Below are 26940 nucleotides of genomic sequence, written 5' to 3' on the forward strand. Positions count from 1 at the left end.
TGTAATTATTTTCAAAATGTTACCCATGTGATTCTCATTTGCTACATGTTTAATTCCCTACCTTAAATTAAGGCACTCAGATATTGCTAAAGATGGCAGACACTCGAAGATTTGTAGGTTAAACTTGCATAATGGCCCCACAGTGGTCACACAGAGCTCATGTGATATTATACGAACTACAGTAATAACTGGTTGAAATTCTATGTGTGGATTCAGTCTTGTGCTGTTTGAAGCTAAAAAGCAGATGTTATCCATGGCATGATACTTTATGTATAAAATTAATGTTTAAAATTTACAATTTTTAATTTATTTCTGGTATTCCACATGAAAGAGCCTAAGGGTTTCCATCAAAAGAAGCTAAAACAAGTCCTTAAAGATCAAAGCAATTGCAGTATAATTAGGGCTAAAATTGAATTGTGTTATCCTCATCATTTACTTCTCTTATTGCTCCTGCCCTAGACAACAGGAACAAATAAATGTTGTCTCTCAGTTTAAAAGTCAAAACTTTTCAGCTTAAACACTGTCTTTTCAACCATAAAGGTGCAGCCTATACTAACAATAAAAAATGTGGAGTTAATGCTCTTTTCACTTACAGTTTTTCTTCAGCTACCTCACTTCATTGAATTTAATAATGTCTGCCAATGGTAAGAAACCATATAGTCTATCCACTAAAATGCCTTTGTCCTAAGTGTATGCCACGTTTCACCTTGTGTTTCACTTTCTTTCATACTTTCGGAACATCTGGTTGGATCACAGTGGCATTGACAAGATATTTAGCAGCTGGGGACCCTGAAATGCTGACACCAAGGCAACTTTCTTGCAATCCCAAAAGAACACAAAATAATCCTAGAAAAAGGATCACCCAAAACATTAAGTGCAAATCAAGTCTATAAGTTCTAGGCTGGATCTCAGAACAAAGTATGTTTTCTTCTTGCAGGGTTTGAACATCATTGGATGCCTACGGAGATCCTGTAACTCCATGAAAAATGTTACAAGCAACAGTTTTTTTTGTTTAATAAATCTTTTATTCATGTGAGAAAATATTTTATATTTAAGTTACTAAAATATACTCCATTACTAAGGAAAAAGGTAGAAAACAGAAAAGCTTATGGAGCTCATCTGTCAAAAAGCGACCTTTGCCGTCACCATCACTTATATTCCTTCCAGTGTAAGAGGCAGAGGGCAGCCTTGCGTTTCTTTATTTTCTGTCCTTCTTGGCTTTACTTTATGTTTTAATTCCAGATGTTATGAGACACAAGGTGGGTTATTCAAAACTATTTATTAGCTTGTTAAATTGAAATGCCTTTGCTCCTTGGCCAAGTTTTATAGGAACCCACAAAACATTGAAGTACCTCACAGGCAGTGCCCCTCCTTTGTAGATGACATCATTGCAACAGGACTTGATTTTTCAATATATCTTGAAACATATTTTTCTAACAAGTACACATTCTTACATGTATTTTCTTTTACTTAAATCAGCCAAGTTGTATGCAGTCATGATTTATGTCTCCCAAAGGATCTTAAGAATTTAGAATCTATAAGCCTGATCCTAAAGTCTTTACTCAGGCAAAATGCCTGAAATAAACCAGAGGATATATAAGGCTTCATATAACATTTGGCCTTGAAGAAAAAACACTATTAACATCAGCAATTACAGATACCAAAGTTGAACTTTGCCTTGTAGGCATATGTATCTAAAAGCAGAGGAGTAATAATTAAGATACCCTATTCCACACATACAACTTTCTCCAGTTTCCATGATGGAATCTGTCTTTCTGGGAAGGGTCATCTGCTTCATCACAGTGGACATTTGTATGCATGTATGGGCATATCTTTATTAACATTTTAGCTTGGACCAGGAGAGCACTCCTGAGGAGAATCAGCCCCACTCACCATGAGTTCTCATCGCAGAGCACTCTCCAAGCACACAGCCTGGCTGCCTTTTGGACTAAGCCAAGACAGAAAATGTGTTCCAGGAGCTGAACTAATGCACCCCCGCTGCTTGCTGGCAGTTGTTCCATGCGGCCAGAATACAGCTCATCTGAACCAGCCTCTGATTCCCCTGCCATGCAGATAGTTTGGAAGTCAGGTCGTCTGCACCAATCGTTTCAATTTCCAATCTGCTCATATTGGGCTGCACGGATTGTCAGTGTAGATAAAGCCACATATCATGTTCCTCATGATCCTACTACAAAGCAGACTGTAACTGCAGCCTCAGCAACTAGCCCAAATGTCTGTTGCACATCTGTGCAGTGAATAAATCTGTGATATGTTTTTGTTTTGTGTGTTTGTGTGTTTTTTTTTTATTATTATTATTTTTATTTTTAATGTCTATCAAAGAATCACAAAGCTGGAGTTACGGTTTTCTGTTATAAAATGTAAAATCATTGGAAAGATATGTTGTATCTATCTGCCTTGCTCAGTCAGTGTCTCAGCCTGGAAAATTGCCCTATTCTGATGGTGGCAAAGTTCATTTTACAGAAAACCAACACAACTTAGGATTGTCACCTGATAAGTTTCAGTAACAAATGTTTGTTGTGGAGTTACTTTTAGCAAGTTAGTTACCTGTGCAATCTCTCAGCCACACTGCTACATCAAGGATGATGGTGGGTCAGTGACAGGAGTGGAGATGAAGCTGGACCACAATAATTTGCCTTAAATTGGTTGATACTACAGTGGAACTGCCGGCTAGTGAAAATGGAGTGACATAGATTTATAGCCATTGAGAAAAATCTGTAGAATTTAAGTAAAAATATCTATCTGGTACCTATTTCAGAAAGCTTTCACTCTATATTCAAAGAGCATACCACTACAGAATTGGGATTGTCAAAGTTAATAGAATGTATTGTGACACAGTTGCTCAAAAACACCTTCTTATGAAATCTTATCTCAGCTTCATCACTTTATTATCTCTTTTCCTATGAGTGGAAAACTCACATAATAAAATGACAAGAGAGAACTAGCAAAAGGCAAGTAAAAGCCCACTTCACACACTGTTTTGGAAATTCCTGAAAGTGAAAAACAATATTGTTGAGGAAGAAGTTTCCACAATGCCTAAGGTATACTACATTCTCTAAAAATGATGCTTAACCATCTTTTTTTACTATCTATAATACTTTCAGCATAGTAAGATTACAGACACACTAGTAAGGATTTGCTGGGAGCTATAAAAGACAAATCTTTCCATGAATTATCAGCACAAAAAAGCAGCCTTTCACTATAAATTGATTTAACACTAACAAAATTGTGCTTATCTTAATGAGTTAATTTGGTGTTCAAGTGGATATCATGTACATTTCCTTAAGGCTTTAAACAGAATCTAAAAATACTTCTAATGGATATTTAAAGTAAATTGTCTCTCTCACATAGTATGGAAACATTAGGTTTATGCCTGAATTAATGCAATGGATATTTGAACAGATGAAATGGAAATTTCAATGGAAATACAGAATGGGCTTTTCAGTATGAGACTGTGTTAATTACATTCCAGGACTTGATTTATGGGTTCTTATATTAATGTATTTCAAATGAAAGGCTATAAAATTGGAAGGTCACGAAGAATTGCTCAAATCGCTTAATATGATTATTTGCCATCTTGGACACTTTTATTGATGCCTTAATGCTCAGTAGTTTAAAACTATCTACCATGCTGAAAACAAAGACAATTGCTCTAGATATTTTCAGTGGCTACATTTCCATTAACTATAGAGTAGTGGTAATATTTTTTCCTTTTTTTTCTTTTTTTTTTTTTTCTTTTTTTTTTTTTTTTTTTTTTTCCAGCAGAAATGGATCTTCCTTAAAGCTATGCACTATTTGTAATGACTTAATATTTTAAAAGTAATTTAATCTTTTATGAAGAATTCAACTAATTTTGAAGTCTTAAAATGAATTTAAAAGTTGCTTGGAGAAGGTCAAGCAGACTTGTTTTTTGGGGGAGGAATGACCTCTGGAAATGAAGTCTACTCAGGTGATGATGGCAATACCTTAGTTGTCTAAGTGAGCAATAAACCAGCACTTAAATCATGAAGAAAGAAAAGTCCATTTTTTGAAGGTATAACATTCAAATGCATACTGAAACTCTCCCATGACTCAATTCAAATCTGGTGCATGTTTAGCAATAATATTTTCCCCACTATGCCAAAAAAACTGTTTGCTGATTACATTTACAATCTGATTTGCATTTGCTGTCTGATTACAGATTACATTTAATTCTTATCATTCTTCTCAACACAGCTGTCACCAGTTCCTCTAGATAGGTTAACTTTATTGTAACCAAATCTATCAACTACAAACTGCACTGTTGTAAGCAAATGCACACCGGTATCAATAAACACATTATTGCAGAAAATTCACAACAAAATAATAATAGTGTGTTAGGGGAGCTTTTCTCCTAGAAATGAAGAGATGCTTCACATGCTAACATCTATAGCATGCACAGGGAATGTAGAGCCACTGCTGAAGAACAGTGTTGGAATCCTTTTAATCCACTGTTTTGAAGCAAAATCAAAATCATTTGACTTCTTAACATTATTACCTATCTTCAGACAAATGTTTTAGTACACACAGTCAAATCTTGTTAATCCATATTACTGGTGTCTCTTAGGACTCCCAAACTGACTTTAGTTTGCATTGCTGTTTTATTTTCTATAGCATATAATGAATACAAAACTGTAAAGCCAATTAAGAGTCCTGCTCAAAACAAAATAGGACCAAACCCCAAATAACATTTAAGTTGTAACACAGAGGAATATATAGGAAAAAAATTCACCTTAAGCTGTCAAGATAAAAACAGAATGGAAAACTTTAGTAGCCCTATATATAATGCTTTACCTACATATTCTAATCTCCCTTACAGTCATTTGGACAATATATTCTAGAATATTTCAATACTGGTTAGACATTAAAAAAAAAAAAAAAAGAGAGAGAGAGAGAGAAAATGTTTAGGAAATGACACAGTTTAGCCAATGGCAAATAAGTTAAATTAAAACTTGGCCTTTTGCCACTGAAAACAGAGACATACTCCTAATGTGTTGACTCAAAACTCATAACATTTCTGGCAAATGAAGCATGAAACATATTGTCAGATGTGTAGAGACTGTTACATCCAGAAAAATACATTATAGGAATGTTAAGATTGTAAGTCAAGCACTCAAAAATTAAAAAATGCTGTGGTTAAGGCTGCCTAAGTAATATTAATTCAACCTACTTGTACATGTTATGGTGTTCTTTAATTACATGATAATTGCAATAATTATTAAGTGTGCAGAACGTAGTGTACTTCTGAAGGTAATACCCAACTGTTAGTCCAGCTCTGGCTGGAATATTTCCATCCACTCAATTGCTTTTCTTCCATATGGCCAGATGCTTAGACCTTGCGGGGTTGCCTCAATGTTATCCTTCTGAAAGGGGCAGGTGGGAGGCACACGTTTCTCTGCATGGCCAGGCTCAGAGCCAGAAAGCACGATGCCAACATAACCTGAAAAAGGAAATCCCAAGAGCAGGAGCTAGCCCTGTGTCTACAGAGCTTTGGTCATCTGATTTATTGCATGAGTCTCCTTGTGGGAACACTTGATATGTTTTTCCAGAAGCTGAAAGGTATCAGTGAATAAAACAGAGGCTTTCGGGAAGAGAAAGACCAATATTAATGCTACAAGAAGCCTGAAAACACTCCGATAATGAACTGGCTCTTATCTCTGTTTCTGACACAGAGTTCTTCATAGGATGATGATCAAATGCTTTTAACCTTCTCACTGCTGCCTAATCCCAGTCCCAGCACCAGCTGGGAGAGAGAGGTTCTTCAGGAAAAAAATACCTATTTGTGAAGCATTGCGATAGTACTGACATTAGGACTGAACTCAAAGACCAGAAGGAAATTGTCATCTTGTATTTAACAAATTTAATGTTTAGATCTGAGAAGAAATACAGGCATTCAAGTTGCAGCCATATTTTGTTCCATAATCACAAGAAGGAGGTGGAAAAAATGGGCAATAGTGTAATTAGAGACTGACATAATGAACATGTGAGAGGTGCTGATTTGTAACAACCTTAATTCTTACATTTTTCACTTTTGAGGGGGATTATTATTATTATTATTTTTCCCAGGTTCAACTTTGTATGTTTGTTTGGCAAGGCAGACCGAGGGAAGGAGTGAGGGGAAGCAACACCTGTCAAAATGTGATGTGGGCCAACAGGAAGATTAAAAACTTCAAAACTCAGTAAGGATCTCAAATATTTGCATTGTCCATGGTTGTAGTGGTAAGTTATTAATGAGCATGCAGAACAGCCACACATTTTAGGACTGGTTTTCATAGCAATGAGCTTCATTGCACTACACTAGGAATGTGGAATGTGGGACTCAGGACTGCTGTGTTTCTTTCCAAATTTCTGAAGGGATCGTTTTCACTGTTGGCTATAGGCACTTCCACTTCTGATTCCCAGCAATGTCCTGCTGCTTCTACTTCAATCCAGTCTCCCAGGTTCTGCTTCTGATTTACATCAACACAAACTTTCTGTTCCTCATCTTTCTTTCCCTTTGGATCATTGTCTCTTTACTGCTAGGGCACCAATGTGAATGGCATGCCTGCTGGATAGAAAATGGTTTTCTCTCTTCAGTTTTGGACTAAAAGGACAACAACTCTACCCCAGCCCTTGCAGCACTTCTTCCAGGGAAGTACATGCATATTTCCAGTATTCTCAGCCACAAGAATTTAAGAAATCAGGAGGCAAACCACAACAAATCATGAAATTGCCTTTACAGTCAGAGTGTGTTAAAGAAATAAAACTTCTACTCTTTTTATTAGACTTGTTGGGTTTTGATTGTTTTTTCTTTTATTTATTTATTTATTATTTTTTTGAGACTTCAGCATACATGCACACCATGTTTTCAGGCTTTTTCCTTTAATAGTGAGTGCTGGAAACCTTCTTTTTAAAATATTGACAACTGAGATTTTCTTAATCTCAGCAGGACTTCAGTAGCTGGCATTTTAAGAAAAACATAATATGGTGCAAGAGATGTGCTAGAACCAGGAGCATTGTCAGCTCTGCCTCTTAGCCAGCACAGTGGAGCTGTGTGGGGATGCTTATGGCCCAGAGGATCCTTGGAGATTTTAGCTGCCAGGCTCCAGCTGCCTTTGCTGAGCACGTAGCAACATGCTTGCCAGAGCTGTCTGCATCAACTTTAATTGCTACAGATTTTTATAGGGAGAAACCTACTTGGCAGTTTCATGCCCTTGCTTCAAGTAGTGAAGATATTAGGCTTCCTTCTTGAAGCAGCTGTAAGCATTTTTATGTGGACAGCACCATTTTAATTTTATCACTTTTTCTGGAAATGGGTGAGCCATTTAAGATGACATTCCCTAAAAGAACTCAGCCTGAAGCAGGAAAACAGCATGACATACTTCAGGAAGAACAACTGGAACACGGCAAAGTTTTGAACTGCTCAAAATAGAACCTTACTAGGGAAAAAAATGGGCAATTAAGCATCATGTTTAACATGAGGTAAACTTGGGGACTCCAGTCAATTTATTCTATATTTAATATATATTTGAACATTCAACTATTTATTGATACTATGTGACAATGTTGATCTACTTCTGTTATATTATTGGATGAAAATATCTATTTTTAATTAAATTACATACCTACAAGGATCTGTTCTTTCATCTTAATGAACTATTTCTTGATGTTAAAAACTATCTTCAAATATTTTAGCAGGAAATTATCCTACTCTAAAATTCTGCATTATGTAAAAATACTTATCTGAAAAAAATATACAGTTTAAAATTCCATTTTCTCATGTAACATTTAGAATTAAAGAAAAATCATATTAAGAATAGGGATTATTTTGTCTTTGTCATGGTTTTGGGGCCAAATTCTGCCCTTTCACTTTGGAAATTTTGCCTTATTTAACATGAGTTGGCAGTTACTATAATGGAGAAAAGGAGGCAAGATTTGCATGTTGACTGTTTTCTACTAATTTGTTTACAAATCTCAATTCAGTTGGTAAATAGAGTTCTTCAAAAATTATGATGATCGCAGGTTTACTTACAACCCCATGTTTGAAAATATTGACATCTTTTAAACAGAGTGTGATGGGCCAAACTCTACCCTATTTCACTGGAATAAATCCAAAATAATTCAGTGAAGAAACGAACATTCAACCTGGAACTCAGTCTTACTCCAATAAATTCACTCCAGATTCATGTTAAAGAAAAGGTGACAGCTCAACAGAGTATCTAGCTGTGAATGCAATTTAATGAATACAACGGTGATTCAAACTAGTCAGAAGGACTTAAGAGATGACTGTTGTGGTACTTGTGTCATACTTGTATTAAATTCCAAACATGACTTTCTTTTTTGCTTCACCTATGAATCTGTCCCAGATATACTTAAACCTTTGTATCCTATAAACCTACAGTTGGAGTTCTCATAAACTGCTAAAAAATTACATCAGTCTTCTACATACAACTCTAAAAGCTATTAAATGCCTACAGTATGCTGCACACAAGTGATAAAAGTATGTATGTGTGACACTATGTCTGCTTGGTAGTGGAAAAGGAGAGAGAGACATGTTGAAATAACCAATTCTACTATTAAATAATGACTTGCTTATGAGCCTCACTGACCTATTAAATACAAACATCTGGTTTAGGTGTTCAGGATCCAAATGAATTACCCACCATAGACTAACCAGGCATATCAGACCTCAGCCCACTCCCAACAAAAAAAATCACCCAATATTTCACTTGTGGAAAAAGTTTTTTTTTTTTTTTTTTTTTTTTTTTTTTTTTTTTTTTTTTTTTTCTCCTTAAAGGTGTGGCTAGTCACAGAGAAGTTGATTTTTCCAGTACTGACAATCAGGCTTTATGATTTATGTTGCTGTATTCTTCAGCTCCGTTTTGTTGCTATTATATTAAATCTACCAAACAAATGCTCTCGGTCAAGCTGTGATCCCATCCTCACTGATAATTTATGATCAGGGCTTGCTGCAACCTGGAAAGTACAAACCTCAGAACTGTGAAGTAGTGTTTGCATTATTGCTTGGATACACACAAAAGGCACACTTTTCTGAGAGTCAGTATGAGACAAGAACTTGTTCATGGTCTTGAAGGATCTGTGATAAGTGGTAGTGCCAAAGATTTTCGTTATCTGGGTCCTGATTACACATAGTTATTCTACTTTCATGACCTTCAAGGACATGGGTCAGTATTTTTTCACCATGTGTATGGCTTGTTGTGTCCAAACCACATAAATGTTGTTCTGACAAGGAAGTGTTCAAATTTTCATGCCTGCTAATGGCTGCAGAGGAAGAAGCATCAGTGTGCCTCCCTTTGCTCTTACCTTGTCTGACACCTTTTCTCAACACATTACTACTGCTGTATAGATTCACTGAGAGACAATTAGCCATGCCTCTGGAAAGGGATAAACCAGTTTATTGGCTTTGCATCACAGAGAACAAAGAAGGAAGTGTGCCACTGCTGGGTGTTTGGCAGTTTATGAAATGTTTTCTCAGAAGTGTGCATTGAGACTGCCTCCCTGGTAGGAGAAAAGCTGTGTCTGTGTGCAAACCAGGTGGCTGCAGTTCCTGTCTAGCCATGCTCAGGTCTCAATTATCCAGTAAGGCATCTGCATCTCCTATGGTCCTGGGTCCTTTAACCCAGTGGGAGGCATTGGATTGTTCTAGTTAGAATAAATGATCTGGCTGAAAAAATAATCAGAGCAAAGGTCCTATCTCCAGTATGTGTGCTGCACTGTTTTTCCTAACAGGAGCAGCAGCTGGACACTGGCATTACCTGCAGAATAACATCTGCTAGGAGGCTGGCAGAGAGTGGTGGAAAGAGTTGGCTCTGTGGGCTATAAACCTTGGATACCTTCTTCCCCAGTTTTGTCAGTTTCCCATTAGCAAGCCAAGTGTTGTTGAAAGAGAGAAGAATATGTTTTCTCACAGAAAAATGAGCATTGGAGGGAAATTCCCAACCCTGATGTTAACACAGCGAAGTTCTCCTTTTGTCTCGGTAAAGGAATGCCAAACTGTTGAGGATGCGAGGATGGGGAATAGAGAACAGGTGCGAATATACTTCAGCAAATGTATGACATCTGCCTCTTACATATTCTATAAATGAGAGATGCTTTGCTAATGGCTGTACATGATCTTTCCTCTCCCCCCCCCCCCCCCCCGATCTTTTCTACTCCTTATTTTTATCTGCTAGCAATGCTTTGTGAAGACAATCTATAGATACATTAGTCTGTAGACTAGCTACATGCAGAAGTCTGTATGCAAAAGAACTGTGTGTAAATAAATCATTTTTGTTAACTCAGTAAGAACTAGACTCATCTTCTGTTTTCATGTTTTATCCAGCATATTTCTGATAGATTGTTGATGTGCTGGAGCAAGAACTACATTTTACTGTGGCTTTTTAAAACTGCGTTGAAATAGCCAGTAAAACAATTTGCATGGAGCAGCATCCACAAAAATAAAATCATTACACAAAGAGATCTCACTGTATTTATTTCACGTCCTTAGGTAACTCTTATGTACTAAATTCACCAAATTTAGGCAGTACTGCAAAATTTAGCATAAACATACCGTTGCTTGTGTTAAGTGGAACCACAGTTATGAAAGCTTTAAACTCATCATAGTCAATCGTCATCAGCAGCAATGCAAAAATAATTGCATTTATGGACAGGAAAACATTTCAGATAAACACATTAATAACTGTTTAAAATTTCCTGTTGATGTTGTTCCTGTTTATTAGTCACTCTTCAAACAGGTTAATTTCAAAATGCTAATAGATGGCTTAGGGCTGTGCTGGCAAATACTATACAAAGTCCCCAAATATAGAGTAATAAGGATAAGCTAGTTTAGTAAACCAATTTAATAATACTATATTTAAATGCATGTAAGAACAATGCAATAAACCTAAACAATTAACATACTAAAGCTGTTTATCCTCTATGAATCTGTTTTCAATAGCTGACTGTTGTTTAACCAACATAAACAACTCTCTTAATCATGTGTAAATATGGAACTTTGGTTAAAGCATTCCCACAATATTTGGTGCAGATGTTATAAAGCTGAAAAAAAAAATCTTCAAAATACTCTATTTTAAAGCTGGGTATTTTAGGATTAGGAACAAGATTGGTAAACTGAATGAATGTTGAACACACTATAAACTGTGAAAATATTGGGCAACTGCATTTTCCTGTTTGCTTTTATGGTGAGGGTAATATATGTACTGGAACTACTGGGAATCTGCTTGATCACAGAACACGGCCTGCCACCGAATCTTGAAATATTGTGTTCTAAGGCCCAGTGCTGAACTGGGTCCACCATTCACATTTGTACTACAAAGTCATTGTTCTACAGATGCCACTCTTCATTAGGTATCATCCTGTTGTATGTTGGTGTTTCTCCTTGTGTGCTAGAGGTTCTTCAGTGTTCACATGCACAGAACTGCCCTGATCCCAGCAACCACATCTTCTCTTTCTTGACTGGGTTTCAGGGCCTAGGCTTAAAATGCAAGCCAGTACCTTGTGCACTTTGGCTGTGTCTCTGTGTACAAAGCCATTGGAAACAGTTGTTGCTCTCCCTTTCTTCAGCTGGTTATTCTCACCCTGCCCTCTCAACTCCCTTTTTTTCTCTTATATTTTCTACATGATGAAGGAAAGGTGGTTAATTAATGCACCAAAGTTTTAAGAAGGGATTTACTGTCCCCTGTGATGATGATCAACTAACCTCACAGTAGCAAGGGCAGAGAACTTTCTTAATTTCAGCCTGGCTGATCCTTGTCCACTTGCTTACAAAAGACTATCAGGTAAATATTCTAGCCCTCTGGGCTACATTCACATTCTGTGAAAGCCTGAATGGGACAAAAAGAGCCACAAACCCAATGCCACTGAGTAAGGTTTGAGAATTGAGATGTGATGTTAAAGTGGACACAGCAGTCTCATGTTTCATATCTTGTTCCTGTAGCTGGGCACTCTAGGTGCCAAGCAATTCATCAGCAATATGAGGATACATCCAAGAAATGTAGGGTAGTTTTAATTATGTTTGAAATATATTTTCTTGTAAAACTACCTTTGAAAATATTGACTGAGAGTAAACAGTGAAATCTTGTTTATGAGCTGTGGGTGTCACGGAGCACTAGCTCTGAGAGGTGTGAATCCTGATCACCTAGACATCAAGCTAGCTTTGAAACCTGATGATTACCTGTAAAGTGTCCTTTGGGGGTAAAGAAACATTTCAGTGCCCAAACAAAAACTTCCTTAGAAGCTGCCAAGAGGTGTTACAATTGCATAGCCTATGTACCAAGGGAGGAACTTAGAGAATTTAAGAAGCGGTTTGAGCATATGAAAAAAGATGTGAGGAACTACAATAACACCTCAAAACAAGGTGTGTTTTTTGTTGGTGGTGGTGGTGGTGGTTTTTTGGATTAAACACTCTACCATTTTGTTAAATCAGTAAGAAAGCAAAAACATTTGGATTAAAGTATGAAGTAGAAACCCTTTGAGTGACATAGAACAATATATCTTCTGAACCTTGATATTCATCCTTACAAATGCCAAATTACAGAAAGGCAAGAATTAGAACACACAGTTCATCCAACTTTTGTCCTTCATGTAACATAGAGTAACAGGATGGTTACAGTTATGGAATTTCAGTGTCTGGCTGTTTGGGACAGCTTGGCACATCTGTGTAAACCACTGGTGAGGGCACATCTGTGCTGTGGTGCTAGCAGTGAGTTTGAGCAGCTGAAGCAAGGGTGCACACCCCTGCTACACAACTGGGGCTTGGATTTCTCTCTGGTGACAGAAATGTCTGAAACTATCAGAATGTTTCATTCACATGCAAATTTTACTAATTTTTGCCTTTGGCAGCTATCTGCTCTCCCTAAGTATTATACTGCAATCTTCCAAAGATAGCCCAGATAAAACTGAGTGGGAGTAGGTGCTCACACTTAAGTGACACCCATTTTTCCTCCCCTCACCCATCTGCCAGCCTTTGCCCTGTCTCCCTCAACTCTCTATTCCATGGCACACATTCTTAAATTTTCCTTTCTGTCACTCAGACACGCACTTGAAACAAGCTTCATGCTCTTTCCTGCCTGCTCTATTAAGTGTATCTAGCCTGCATGAAGACTTTGCAGAAGTATTTTATATGCGTGGTCACATTTACTCCTGCTGGCTGTGACTGGAAATTATGAAATTACACCACCGTTTCCTCAAATCTTTTACTTCAGAGAAACCCACTGAGAATTGCATGAAAGGTGGCTATTCCCATTGTGCTCCATGACAGTAAAGCCAAATGCCCTCAGGGAAAACATGACCTCCTGTGTGGTTGGGAGATAGAGACAAGAGAATCCCATTAAGAACAAAGGGATAGAAATACCATTGGTAAAATCACAGCCTGCTGAGGTCAGTGAGGGAAGAATAAGGGGAGACGGCAGCCATTTTGCAAGGGGACTTCACAAGGCTTTGTGAGGTTTCTCTGTTGGTGGACTTTATTATGCAGCCTGTTCAGTGATGAAAATTAACAGAAAAATGTCAGGAACTCAACAAAGTTTTTTTTGTTTTTTTTTTTTTTTTTTTTCCCAAAAATCAACAATAATTCAGAGTCTCTCTCTCTCTCTCTTTTTTTTTTTTTTTTTTTTAATTTAATAAAAATGTTGACTCTGATGAGTCTCTGCCTGTGAGTGAAATTATGCAGGGTCCCCAAATGGCTTTGAGAACTTTTCTTGAGAATGGTACGCACTACATCTAAACCTAAAAAGTGTGTTTTATTCCAAGTGGTGCATCTGTCTCAAATAAAACAAAGCAAAACAAAAGACTGAGTCTGAAAGACAGTGAATAAATTAATTTGGAAAAGAAAAAAAGATACAAAGCACAGACGTATGCTTTCATTTTTCATGCTTTAACTCTAAAGAACAAATAAAAATCAACAATTTTATTTTTTTTTACTTTTTGCTTTTATGGTGGAAATTATGCTACATTTATATGCCTGCCACTAACTGTTGCTAGAACCTAGTGTTCCATCTCAAAATTAATACCTATAAATAACAGACACTGGAAAGAATAAAATCCAGACTCTTGCACACATGTTGTATTTGTACATCTTCTTTACTTATTTATCTTTGTGTTTTGACCTATGTGATTTTTCTCTAGATGTCTAGACGAATTTAACTTTAGCAAATTAAAACTTGAAATGACATTTATTTCTGTTAAACAAATATGTAGCTTTGAGAACATAACTAAATATGTTATGAATTATAACTGCAGTGCACTAAGTCACATACTTGTTTGACAGAAATAAATGTTGGATAGAATCAAATTGTGGAACTCAAAGTGTACTGCTTTAAAAATAACCAATTAAAAGTCTTAGAATATTTCTTTGGGATGTACTGAACCAGGATAAAAGGAAGTGTATGCTTAAAATCATTCAATTAGATTTCACACACTCAATTGCAATTTTCAAACAGCAAGGAAGAAACCAGGAACACTGCTAAAAAGCATCTGCTATGCAGATACTTGTGGAAGACTATGAATCATTACTGTGTACAGTACATAGCTTTAAAGGAAGATTTTTGATGCATTAAATGTTGATCTGTGTAATTCTAGTTATCCTTTCGTGTCTCAGCTGTTTACTTCTTGTTACAGGGTTATTCAGCTTTTTTCTGTAACTCACGCTGAATTTTACATTACAGCCAAGAAACATTCATTTCACTTTATTTCAGTAGCAAGATTTTAAAAGACCAGAACAAAACAAAACAAAACGAAACCCCTTTAGTGTACAGATGCAAAGTATTTAACAAAAAATCTTACTAATTTTGGAAAAAAATCTTTACCATTTTCCTGTTTGAGATAATGCTTCCATGATACATATTATGACTTCGCTTTCAGGACCATACTCATTTAATTGTGTTGATTTAAATCCAATATTGGGATAAAGTTGGATCTTTTCCCACTCACTTTGCTAAGATGTAATCAGATCCTCGTTGAAATATTTTTTTTTGCCCTGAACATTCTAACTTTCTTATGTGAGAAATTCAAAATACATTCATAATATCTTGCTAAATAATCTAATTGGTAACAAATCAGTGCTCTTACTCGAGCAGTGAGCTAGTACAGCACTCAACATTTTAATTTCTTCTTGAAAAGCAAAGTTATTTTAATATTGAAGGTGGTATGGTATTTTCCAATTACTTATAGCTCTCCAGAAATTTAGTCCTTAATCCTGAAAGCTGTATGTGCCCTACATCTATTTGATGCAGTTACCTTCACTGGGACCACTCACTTCTTTATCTAAACGGCTTCCTAAGAGTGTTTGCAAGGTTGGAGTCTTGGAATATTTTCATTTTAAACAATGTGATAGCAACAGTATGTGATAGTGACTTGGTGCTATTGATCATTCAGAAAAATGAAATATAATTGCTTCATCTAGGGCTAATCTTTCTCCTCAGGAAAAACTTTCTTTTTTGACTTTTTGTCTTGCACTGTGTCACAAGAAAGGCCATTGTATTAGAAGAGTGCTTGGTCACTTATGAAAAGGATTATATGCTATATTGCCTGTGATAGCAGTGGACTCAGTTTGATGGTTCTGGAAATTCCTTCCAATTTTGTACTTTTATATGAACCCAGTCAGTACTGTTGCTGTTTAGATAGGGATTCTTCTGTTTTATGTCCAAAATTTTGGTTGAAATATAGCCCTCTGCAGCAGCACGTTATATTTAAAATGTAGGATGACAGGAATTCTACAAAAGCAACCTGCTGAAAAAGTGTTTGGTTACAAACTTAGTGGTATATTTCAGCAATGCCTAATAGAGAACACTTGCGTATCCATTGCTTTTTCTCCTTCAAGGTTATCCTCTTTTAAAAACGTCCCCTGTAGGTGTTCATGTTAGCTGGTATTTCCTTTCAGCGTCTCCAGTAAGTTACCCTTTCATTGTGGGTAAGTAAGAGTTTGCAAAACTTTGCACCCTTATTCTTAAATTAAATACTGACAAGGAATGGAAGTGTAAAGCATGCTAATAAGCAAGACCTCCCTGTGGGAACCTGTGATAGAAGACTGTTTCACATTGAGAGGCAGACAGCGCTGTTGACACAGGCTGTCAAAAAGGCTTCATGTCTTTGAAAGAAAATCTTAATCTTCTTTATTCATGTGTGAACAGGTCCAGGCCTTCATCCCGTAGCTCATACGCATTGACTGTTTAAACTGTGGGTTGCTAGGCTTTGGGTAGGGTTTGTTTGCTTGTGTCTACATTGTACGAATGGATGAGGACTGAAAATTAAAATCTGTCTGACACAGAGCACTGCTTTTCTGTCTCTGTTTGAAAAGACATGGCAACCCAGGGTGAAATGAAAAGGAATTTTATTGAGCGCAAAAACTGCTCAGTGTTTAAATGTTGGACGCAGGAACTGAATGGTCAATTTGGGAGGCTTGTAGGTTGTTTATAGACATTGGGATGGCTGTCAATCACAGCACAATGGTGAAATTTGTGTCGGAAAAAAAGTGCTTTTTAGTGGCTGAACTCCTGTTTCCTGTTAAAATGCTCACATCAACAAACAAAAAGAGGTTTTGTCTGAAGTTTACAAGCAAGAAAATTTCAGAATAACAGAGATGCTGCTACTGTTGTGGCATCTTTTGATCATTGCGGCACTGACTATTTAACATTTAAAACCAAATTTTACAGAGAAAGATCCTATTGCTCTGTGGATCTGATTCTTCTCTACTTCTGTTGCTTATAAATCAGGAATAGGTCAATTAAATGAATGGAATCATGCTACTGAAAAGCAGTGTGATAGAGGACTCTTGGATTTACCCTCCGTGTCTGTGTTGTTATATACTTCACTTAGATATATTTTATATGCTATTTATATATTCATAAATCAATGGCAAGGAGAAGCAGAAGTTAAATAGCACCTATAAAAAAAAGTAATCTCTTTCAGCACTTGTTAATAACAAGTAGGGAAAAGGGACTCTTATTTCAGAAGCAATATTCCCCTTTCCAGTTATTGTTAAAGCTAATTGGCAGCACTTTACTACTTCAATTTACAGAAGTTTATATTATCTCAACCATAAAAATTCACACTGAAACTTGGCCAAAAGTCAAACTTGCCACTCTATACTTTGGAACAATCAGGAAAAAAAAAAAAAAAAAAAAAAAAAGAACTGAGTGGGAAATAGAAATAAGCCTATTCTAACAGAATATAATTTAACATGTTGAAGCTGTTGGATTTTCTGTTTTTATAATATGAAAAGGCATGTTTTACAGAACACTGGCTGAGAATAGCCCTCAAAATCTGATATAAAATGTGGTTTCTAGGACCCTGTGGGACTCATAGAAGGGCAGAAAAAGAAAACAGACTGGTGTCTCCAATTGTTTTCCTTTTACCTCAGACCATTGCATCCCCCAGCCCAGCTGGGGCTCTTCAGATCTTTCTGCTCCAACGGTGGGGGAAGCAAAGAGGTTCAAATGGAGCAGGGCATGACAGACCTGTCATCTGAGTATTATCTTCCTTACAGTCACATTACATTCCTTCAAACCTTATAAGCATGCAGTCCTTACACTTTCTGTAAGTACTGGGGGCTTGTTGAGTGTGGCAGAAGATGTCACACAGATCTCAGGTTCTGAGCTGCAGGGTGTTCCTTCATGCTCACCTTCCTATTTTTACTCATTTCCTCAATGCACATATATTTATTTACATTATTTTAATGTCTGTCTGAACAGGTCTTTTCATCGGCATATGCAGTAACAAATGACTTGAGATTTTATGTGGCGGAGGTGTGTAATCCCAGAATAACTATTGCTGTCAGTGCTACCAAATATGATGGTTATTTCCAAGATCACCCCCTTCTCCCTCCCCCATTTTAAATCTATAGCTTTAAAAGATGTGCAATATGGATAATGCTTGAAGTATGGATAATGCCTGAAATGTTTCTGATGAGGAACTCTCCTATGTAATTTTTAAATGAGAAGGCTCATGTGAGGTAAGGTAAAAATAAAAGTTCTTACCACTCTGCAGATCTCTGGCTATTTATCTTCTGTAAACCTTTTTTGATTCCCTTTGTGGCTTCAGTTACAGACCTTATAGAGAGGTAATTATGTCAATGCTTTCTAAATGGGAGTTGCTCTTTTTTAAAAAAAATCCATCTTTTCATCTTTGAATTAACATAGTAAAACAGATTCAGTTCTAAATAGTGATTTAATAATTTGTTATTTACTGTGACTCCCTCTATTTCAGGTGTTTCTATTACTATGTTTCATTACTACCACATATAACTTTCTTGTGCCATTATGAGAAAAGATGGCACTTTTCTAGAATGTTAAAATCAACAGTAAGTAATTTCTCCCTTTTCTGTACTTGCATTCTGATTTAGAATGTTAAAAACTTTGTTTTGTTTTGTTTTGTTTTGTTAGGTTATTTGCTTACTCCTTATCAGCTGTAAAAACAAATATCTTCAGTTTGCAGAAAATGACTCTGAATATGTTTTTATAGTCTTTACAGGTCTGAGATAAACCAACAGGAGTAACTGAATCGTTAAAGAATACTCTAATTTTTGTTTGGAGAGAACAGATTTTTGTAGACCCTGCATGCATCACTCTTATCTGCTCAATGGAGAGGAATTAAAGGAAGGCCTCACCTGGAGGTCCGTTTTCCCTCCTCATTCACCTCACATTGCTCATTGCAAAAGTGTATTCTCTCTACATTCCTTTGAGCCATGGTTGCATTTGGCTTCAGCAGGAATGCAGCTTCATGGGCAAAATGTTGTGTGACGCTCCAGAAACCATGCTTCGGTCCTTGCCCCTGCACTGCCACCCTCAGAAGCTTTTGTTTATTATTATTCATAACTCTCATCTGAGCAAAGTCTTTTGATTTCTTTATAGTTCCCTTCACCACACTGAGAACACCCTAAGTTGCTTCTTCCCTCCGTGACTAAGAGAGAAATATTCTTTTTCTTTCAGAATACTAGGACAGATACTTGTGCTTTCAATCATCGTCTTCCACATTACCTTTTGTAATCTGTTATTGCTCATTATTCTTCTTGTTCTAATCTCCCTAGAGTGTAACAAGGTGGCAATATATGCTATTCTTGTATAATCAATACATTTTTATTTTTTATTACCAAGTCACTTCCCCTTAAGATGCTTGACAGATACAGCTGCCCGTGGAAGTAGCTTCCTATAGCCTCTCCCAGCTTTATCTCGTTCTGTCCAAGGTTTGCTCCCTTTGCCTTCAGTAATGCCAAATGGATTTTTAACATGATTTTTAATATGCTTACCCTGTTCACATCCTAATGATTTCTTCCTCTTTCCCATAAGCTGCTTTCACAATTTTGACTTGCCATAGCTTTCCCATTTTAAAATGCCTCCTAAAGACTGACTCTATGCTTATATACTGTAAGCACTGTAAAAGGAAACAAATTCAGTTTCTCTTCTTTCTTGGTGTGCTGTAGTCTTTCCTCTGCTATGTAGAGTCCTTGGGGGCAGGGACTGGATTGGATTCTCTGGATGTGAACAAGTACTTTGTTTTTTAACAGTCTATAGCTGGTGTAGAGGGGCTGCTACAAGTTCCCCAGATAGCTGGGAACTGTATGCTATATACGGTGGTCAAACAACAAACTACATCTTTCAGGCAGCAAGTGTTCCTCCCCCTCCCCCCTTCCTCCAGGCTTTATTCTGGAGGTCTAAGTTTATAACAAAAGAAACAAAAAGGTTTTTATATAAATGGAAAAGCAAATGGAGCCCAGCTCATGTTACAACTCAGCCTTCTGACAGCCAGGAATGGAGATCTGCCCTACTTAGAGGCCTCTCTTTGCTCTGAACTGCAAGGGAGCTTTTAATATTCCCTCACTTGCTCTGAGTGCTCTCTGATTAGACCTTCAGCTCCAGCTCTGTATTAGCCCAAACTGTATGGTTGGCAAAGGTTACTGCAAAAGTTTTGTCTGTACAGTAACTGTAACAGTGGAGCCATTATCCACCGCCTCAGCGCTATCAGGATATAAAAAAGAGGCAGGGTATATATGAACAGTGTTGTGATTGCTCAGAAACCTCCCCTCTGTTGCAAATCCTTTAAAATAATACACCGAAAAAGTATTTTGACTTTCCATTAGTCATAAAAGCCAACATTTTTAGTATGCATGATTAAATTTAGTCAGGGTGATAAATGTGCGGGATTTTTGTTTTGTTTTGTTTTTTGTTTTTTGGTATTTGTTCTTTTCTTTTTCTTCAGAGATTAATGGAAACTGCTCAACACTTTTGGTGCTGGTGTTTAAGTATGTTTAAATTTAAGAGGGTGCTTTCAGTTAATAAAGCAGGTGCCAGAATGACTTGGATAGGTAAAGACTAAATCCAAACTTCTTACTCAGATGCCAAATTTTAGGCAAGGCACTGTCTGTAGGATTATGTACCTTTTATTAGATTAACAATTTAGAAAAAAACAGACATGGGAATACAAATCATTCACTTGTTACGCATTTCAAATTTTGGAGAAATAATTGTCACTTTAAGACATGCTCTGTGCTGAAAATAAACCTTGCTTTATATTTGATTTCTTGCTGTGTCAACTTTCTGCAAGCCATTTCACAAAGGTGGAACACAATTTTAAAAGGCAAATGCTTGGAGATACTAGAGAGCGTAGTGAAGTCTGTGTTGAAAGCCACAAAAATGCTGCCAGGCTTTGAGGCTGATTGATTGTAGTTTCATGTTAAGCTGATTTATAGGTGACAAAATGTTTTCCTATTTTTTAATTATTTTCTTCCTTTAAATGAGAGCTTCCCCAAGCTTATGGTCCATAAAATAATAAAGTTTTTGGAGGGTGATGGAAAAGAAAAAGATTATGCTGTGGCTCCAAAGCAAAATGGAAAGTGTGGTCACTGGCAGGAACAATTTGATTCGGATACATTTTATGGAATAAATCACAATCTGGCTTTTTGCAGGATTATCTCAGTACAAAAAAATGACCAAGGGGAATGAGAAACTTGGGCAGGACTATTCAAAGTAATGCAAACATGGCATACAGAGCATCCCACAACTCCCTCTCTTGCAAGGCTCATCCAATGTCATCATCTCTTTTCTTAACTTTCTTTGCCCTTTGTTATTCTTTCCGCCTTTGCGGGAGAGGGAAGCATGAAGAGATTTCAGGGATATTATTTTCTCTAGTTTTTTAAAGGGACCAGTTAACAAAACAGAACGCAGATGACCTTTGGAGTTGTGGGTGACCCTGTTCGATGAATGCTGGGCACTCGTATTGTGATGTGTCCTTTTCACTTAGGTCCCTTAATATCTAAATTCTCAAAGTGCATAGCAGCAAAACCATGCTGGGTAAGAAACAGATGGACATAAATCATTGATATTTGGAGCCAACCATTTTCATGATGCCAACTTTCATGCATGGTAAAAATGGCTAATTGCTTTTCTTTCCTAACTGCCTTTGACTCACTAGCCTTCAGTTCTTTGTTTTTATATACCCTACTATTTTGTTAGTGCTCTGCACACTATACCCTGCTTCTCAGGATGTTAAACAGGGAATTATCTCTTCACTTCAGAGACATCCCTCCCAAATTCAAGAATGAGTGCAAAAGGGAAGTTGGATAAATACTTAGTTTCTTTCCTTCCTTAAAATCTACCCCCCCCCCCAAAAAAAAACAAAAAAATAAAAAAATCTGTGTATTTGTGTATGTGTCGGGGAAGATATAGCAGCTTCTGTTAACAGTAGAAAGATTTATAAGTAGAAAGAGCTCTTTAGATCACTCATGCTCTCTCATGAGAAATGCTATATGCAGATTTACTGATCTAACTAATTTTTATGCCTGTGCTCTCCTCCTTAAAAGGATTGCCAGCTTTGTCAAACAGTGAGGTTCTGGTACAGTTAGCTTTTCCTTCTCCTGGAAAGAATACATCGCCTTTGACTGGCTTGCCCTTTGTCAGCCTGGTCGTTAGGACTCCAAATCTCATCCTAAAGTCTACTTTGTAGAAGGCAAAGTAGAAAATGACTGTTCATTGCCTAAGCACTGCATTGCTATAGCTAAAAGTGGGAAGACTTCATTCTATATTGTAATAGGTCTGGTAAAGAGAAGCCAAGAGCCTCACAGGGGGCCAGCAGGTTTTTGGTTCTCAGTCTGAATTTGCTTCTAAGCTTTTTCTTACTGTCACAATAGGCTCTTGCTGTGTACTTCTAATGCCTCAGCAATGAAGTCAGGGTATATTATACCATCTGTCCAGGAGTCAACACTGCAGGTCAAGCTAATTTAAACTGGCACTTTTAATCTCCCTATGCCTGTATGCATTACATTTAGTAGTTTAAGTGAGTGATTGTATCTCCTGACCCTGTTACAAAGGACAAGGCTCATGTTTGTATTTTTTCGTTATCTTTAGTTGTCAGGGATATGAACATTTGATCCTTTCATGTAAAATATAGGTAAACCACTTTTTTTTTTTTGTTTGTTTTGTTTTGTTTTTTCTTATTTTTTATTTTTAGCAGAGTTATAGAATTTGTTTGTTTGTTTGTTTGTTAGTTATCCCCACTCCCCACTACCCCCTTTTTTTTGAAAGGTAAGTGTGGAGTCAAAAATATATCTAATGAAATTTTGTAAATTTAATTATTGATTGAAAAGTTTAAATGTAAGAAATCAAAACTCTTATTTATTACTGACACTGACAGTTAAAATTTTTTGGGAAGAACTGTTTGCCCTATGGCCCTCTTGGAGGAGTTAAATGTACAACCATGATAGCTGAATAGTCTGAATGAAGGTTTGATAAATGAAAAATGTGCATAATAGTGTAAAAGATGATATAATATCCAGTTTAATATTCAGTTTGATTTGTCTTTCATGTGTTTTCTCCCTCGTTCTGTTATTTCTCTGACTTGCTGGTTTTTTTCCAGCCCATCACATTTCCAGTATTTATCTTTTTCTATTCCTGTAGAAATAGAGACATTGTTCAGAAGGGAAGAGGAAGGAGGACCACACACAAATAGTTATTTCTTAAGCACATCTAAAGTTTGGAAGAGGAATACTGTTCATATGATTAAGTTGTCAATAAGCTATTTTCCCTCATTTACAAAAATGTTATACAACTATGACAGCATAAATCCATCTCCTCCAGATGTAGTAGCCCAGGGCACCAAAGTTATGATTGTTGATATGAAATTAATTTCAGAACCAATCAAAGTATACCTATGCAAATTATCTGTGTAGACAGATATATTGGTTGTAAGTTTTTTGTCACAATAATAATCTTTTTCTTAAAGAAAACTTAGTCCTGTCTGACGGCCATGTTCAGCTATCCATCTAATGCCTTGTTGGGACGTGAACCCTTTTTCATTATTCAAAACTGTGGAACCATTCAACACACACACAGACACAGACAGACAGACAGACACACACACACACCTGTTCAAATGTTAAGAAATGCAAATAAATATTTTGGACCTCAAATGGTACACTGTGGCAGAAAGAAAACTCATATGACCCTCTTTGTCATCCAAGGTACTTTGAAACTGAGAGAAAGTAAATGGGAAAATATGACTGAGCATAGAGCAAGAACAGATGTAACGGTACAGCCTGCCTAAGGTACAGATTGTAGCTGAAAATGCTTGATCTGCCAAAATTAATGTTTTCACAGAAAGTATTAATTTCATGCTTACTCTGTATACTAGAGATTTTAGACCTAGCATGGTAAGCACAAACATATTGAGTCATTCATTAACAAGGAGAGAAGGAACAGAAAACACAATATGCAATATATATATTTTATATAATACTCAATGTAATTTCATATGCACGTTCTTAAATTTCTGTGCTACGGTTAGGTACAAATGACAAAAACCAAGGTTTTGAACTAGGGTTGAATAAATAGAAAATCTATAATTCTCATGAAAACATTGACAACATTTCCAATATTAACCCTTATATTTTAATGCTGCTTCTTATATCTGCAGCTGAAATATATTGAAATTTGGTAATACTGATTTGTATCTTATTAATCAAAATGTCACTTTAAAGTAATTCTTACCACTACTGTGAGTTAAATATTATATTCTAGGTAAAGGTTACCTCTCTAGAAGCTAGATTCATAATTGAGAAAAAGGACTAATGGCATATTAGACCACTGGTTAAAAAGGAAAATTATGAGATGCTATAATGGTGACTTCATGGGATGTTATAAATCTGGCACTGTAATGATGTCACACAGAGCTGTGCCTTTAAAATGACATTAAATTAATCCACTAAGGTAAGACAAAAGTGGCTTGCAATTACATGTTAATATTAATCCTGAGCACACCATAATATAAACTCACAGTCAATTGCCAAAGAAGAGCCTTGGCAAATGTAGTAGATAAGTACAGAAATAAGTACCAGTAATAAAACTATTTAAAAAAATTAAGAATGAACGTTTATTAGTTCAAATGTGTTGTACTTACATAACATGATAGAAAAATGAGGTACTTATTCATGCTTGCAATTCTAATATATCTAAATCATGGGAAAGACCATTATGAAAGGGCATTTAGAGAGGAGAGGGAAAGGGTTGGTGGTCATTAATAGCAAAACTAAGTGAGAAGGCTTTGTGACAGAGGGAGTGCTGGAAATTGATTTAGCCTCCTTTGCTTTCAGCAGACTAAATGATGTTATTCTATATTTTCCTTTAACTCAGCGTAATTTCTGTCTGTTGTGTTCACCCCTTGCTGCCATGGCAGCACATTTCCACCAATAAAGTACCAGAGTAATTAATAGTGAATACTGTTGATAGTTCATATTGTGACTATGCCCAATGTTTCATAGAATCATAGAATCATGGAATCATAGAACAGCTTGGGTTGCAAGGGACATTAAAATTCATCTAGTTCCAACCCCCCTGACACAGTCAGGGATGGCACCCTCCAGATCAGGTTGCCCAGGAATGTTTCTTGGATTGATGCATTATTGATGTTTCTTAGAGTATTGTTCCCAATAGAAGACATACTCTAGATTTTGTCTGAACTGGCATGATGTAATGGATCCTACAAAGGACTGAGGACTTCTCAGATCCTTTCTGGGTCCATCTTTCTATGGATGAACCTGTTCTTTTATAGCTCCTCCTGAACTTAGGGGAAAACTTGCTCTTTTACATTTCCTGAGAGAGGAATTCTGTTAAGGGAGTCAGTGGCCTGAATAGTGTCCCACTCTCCCAAGGTTCAGAGATCCTGGCCTCTAGAAGGTATTTTAACCAAAAAAATTAACCAAAACGACAATACCAGGAGCCAAGCCCATGGCTGTCACTGTACTTCTCTTTGTGTCATTTCACCTACCTATGTACCCACCTACCTGTTTTTCTCAGATAGATTTGGATTTCTGAAATTTTCTCTAGTGCATATATCAAAGAACTGCAAACTTGTGTATCATTTACCATTTGTTTTCCTTTCCAAAATGACTCATTTGAAGCATGGCAAACAGCAACAGCCTCATACTTTATTGCATTACATTCTGAAGAAATTCTATGAACTAATATTTGGTAATATAGTTTTTTTTTTTTTTTTTTTTTTTTTTTTTTTTTTTTCCCAACAGATTAAAAAGGTGTCAGACCAGAAAATTCAGGGGATATGGAACCCTAAAATCCCTTTTGTTTGCAAAAGCAGATTTTACCTTTGCTGTACATCTGGATTTACACAAATTTTTCTTTTTAGAAAGAAAAGACATTCTGTGTGTTGGTCTGCAGATGGCTAAATGGATGATCCTCCCTGTGGGCTTTATAAACCAGGCTTTTGGCTTGGTTGGGAATACTTTCTTAGGAGATTGATGCCATTTTTATTTTTTTCTCCTCTGTTGTGCATGGTACTCTGCTGATCTATCTTTGGAACAAGTTATGCGCCAGTTGCTTGAGAAAGGAGATCTATTGGTAACTGACATTACAAAGAGTCCACAGAAGATTAAAAGAATATCATTATTCTTTCTGCTCTTCTTTTATCTTTCTCTCTTCTCTCAGAGCTTTTGTAATTTTACTTAGTAGGCAAAGATATTGTATGTAATAAATAAGTATATTTTAGAACAATCTTCTGGCAAAAAATATACTACACTTACTCATTCTTGAATGAAAGAAATAATGTGACAAATGTACAGTCATATTTGGCTAGGTACAGATATTAAGACATTATTTTTTTAAATTCCTTCTCAGAATCAAAGGATGATTAGAAATTATTAGAAATCATTTAAATGATGCTGTTGCAATGTGAGTATATTGCCTACCCATTCAAAATGATAAAATTATGCTAAGTCATTCTCTCAATTCTGCAGAAACTGTGGAAATGCAAATCTCATTTTCTGTGCACAACCAAGAGTCAAATTAGCCAAAGACAACCTTCAGTCTTATGCCATTTGCCCGAAGAAATTTAAAATAATAGGATGCTTTTAATATGACGTTAAAAATAAAATAAAAATAAAAATAAAAACCCTATTATATGAATTCGGGATAGAATAACTCTAGTTAGCATTTTGCTCCAGTAGTTATAGACTGCCATGCAATGCACCTTATCTATATAACTACTCATTTTCTTTAACAAATGTGTTTAGTTTTTTTTTTTTTTTCTTCAGTCAATCATACCTACTAAGTAGACACTACTTTAAACTGTACCTCAAAAATATGAATGGGGTGTTAGAGACAGAGGCTCAGAAGACTATTCTGCTTTCAAAAACTGGAAATCCCATTTCTATTTTGGTGGAATGCACAGGTCAATCACCTCGTGTTACCATCCTTCTATACTCAATTGGAGTTCAGAGTTGGAGACAGAATTGTTTTATTCTCTTCCTGGAATATCTTTCTTTATGCTGATGTTGTAGGGCTTGTTCTGTTCTCCCAGCTTCTATCTGTTGCAGCACTAGTGCTCAGATGATGGGTTAATGCCGTGGTATACTACATGAGGGTTGTAAGGGTAGCAAAGCCCACTTTTGTCTTCAAGATGTTTGTCAAG

This window comes from Oxyura jamaicensis, chromosome 2, assembly GCF_011077185.1.
Source record: "Oxyura jamaicensis isolate SHBP4307 breed ruddy duck chromosome 2, BPBGC_Ojam_1.0, whole genome shotgun sequence".
Taxonomy (NCBI): domain Eukaryota; kingdom Metazoa; phylum Chordata; class Aves; order Anseriformes; family Anatidae; genus Oxyura; species Oxyura jamaicensis.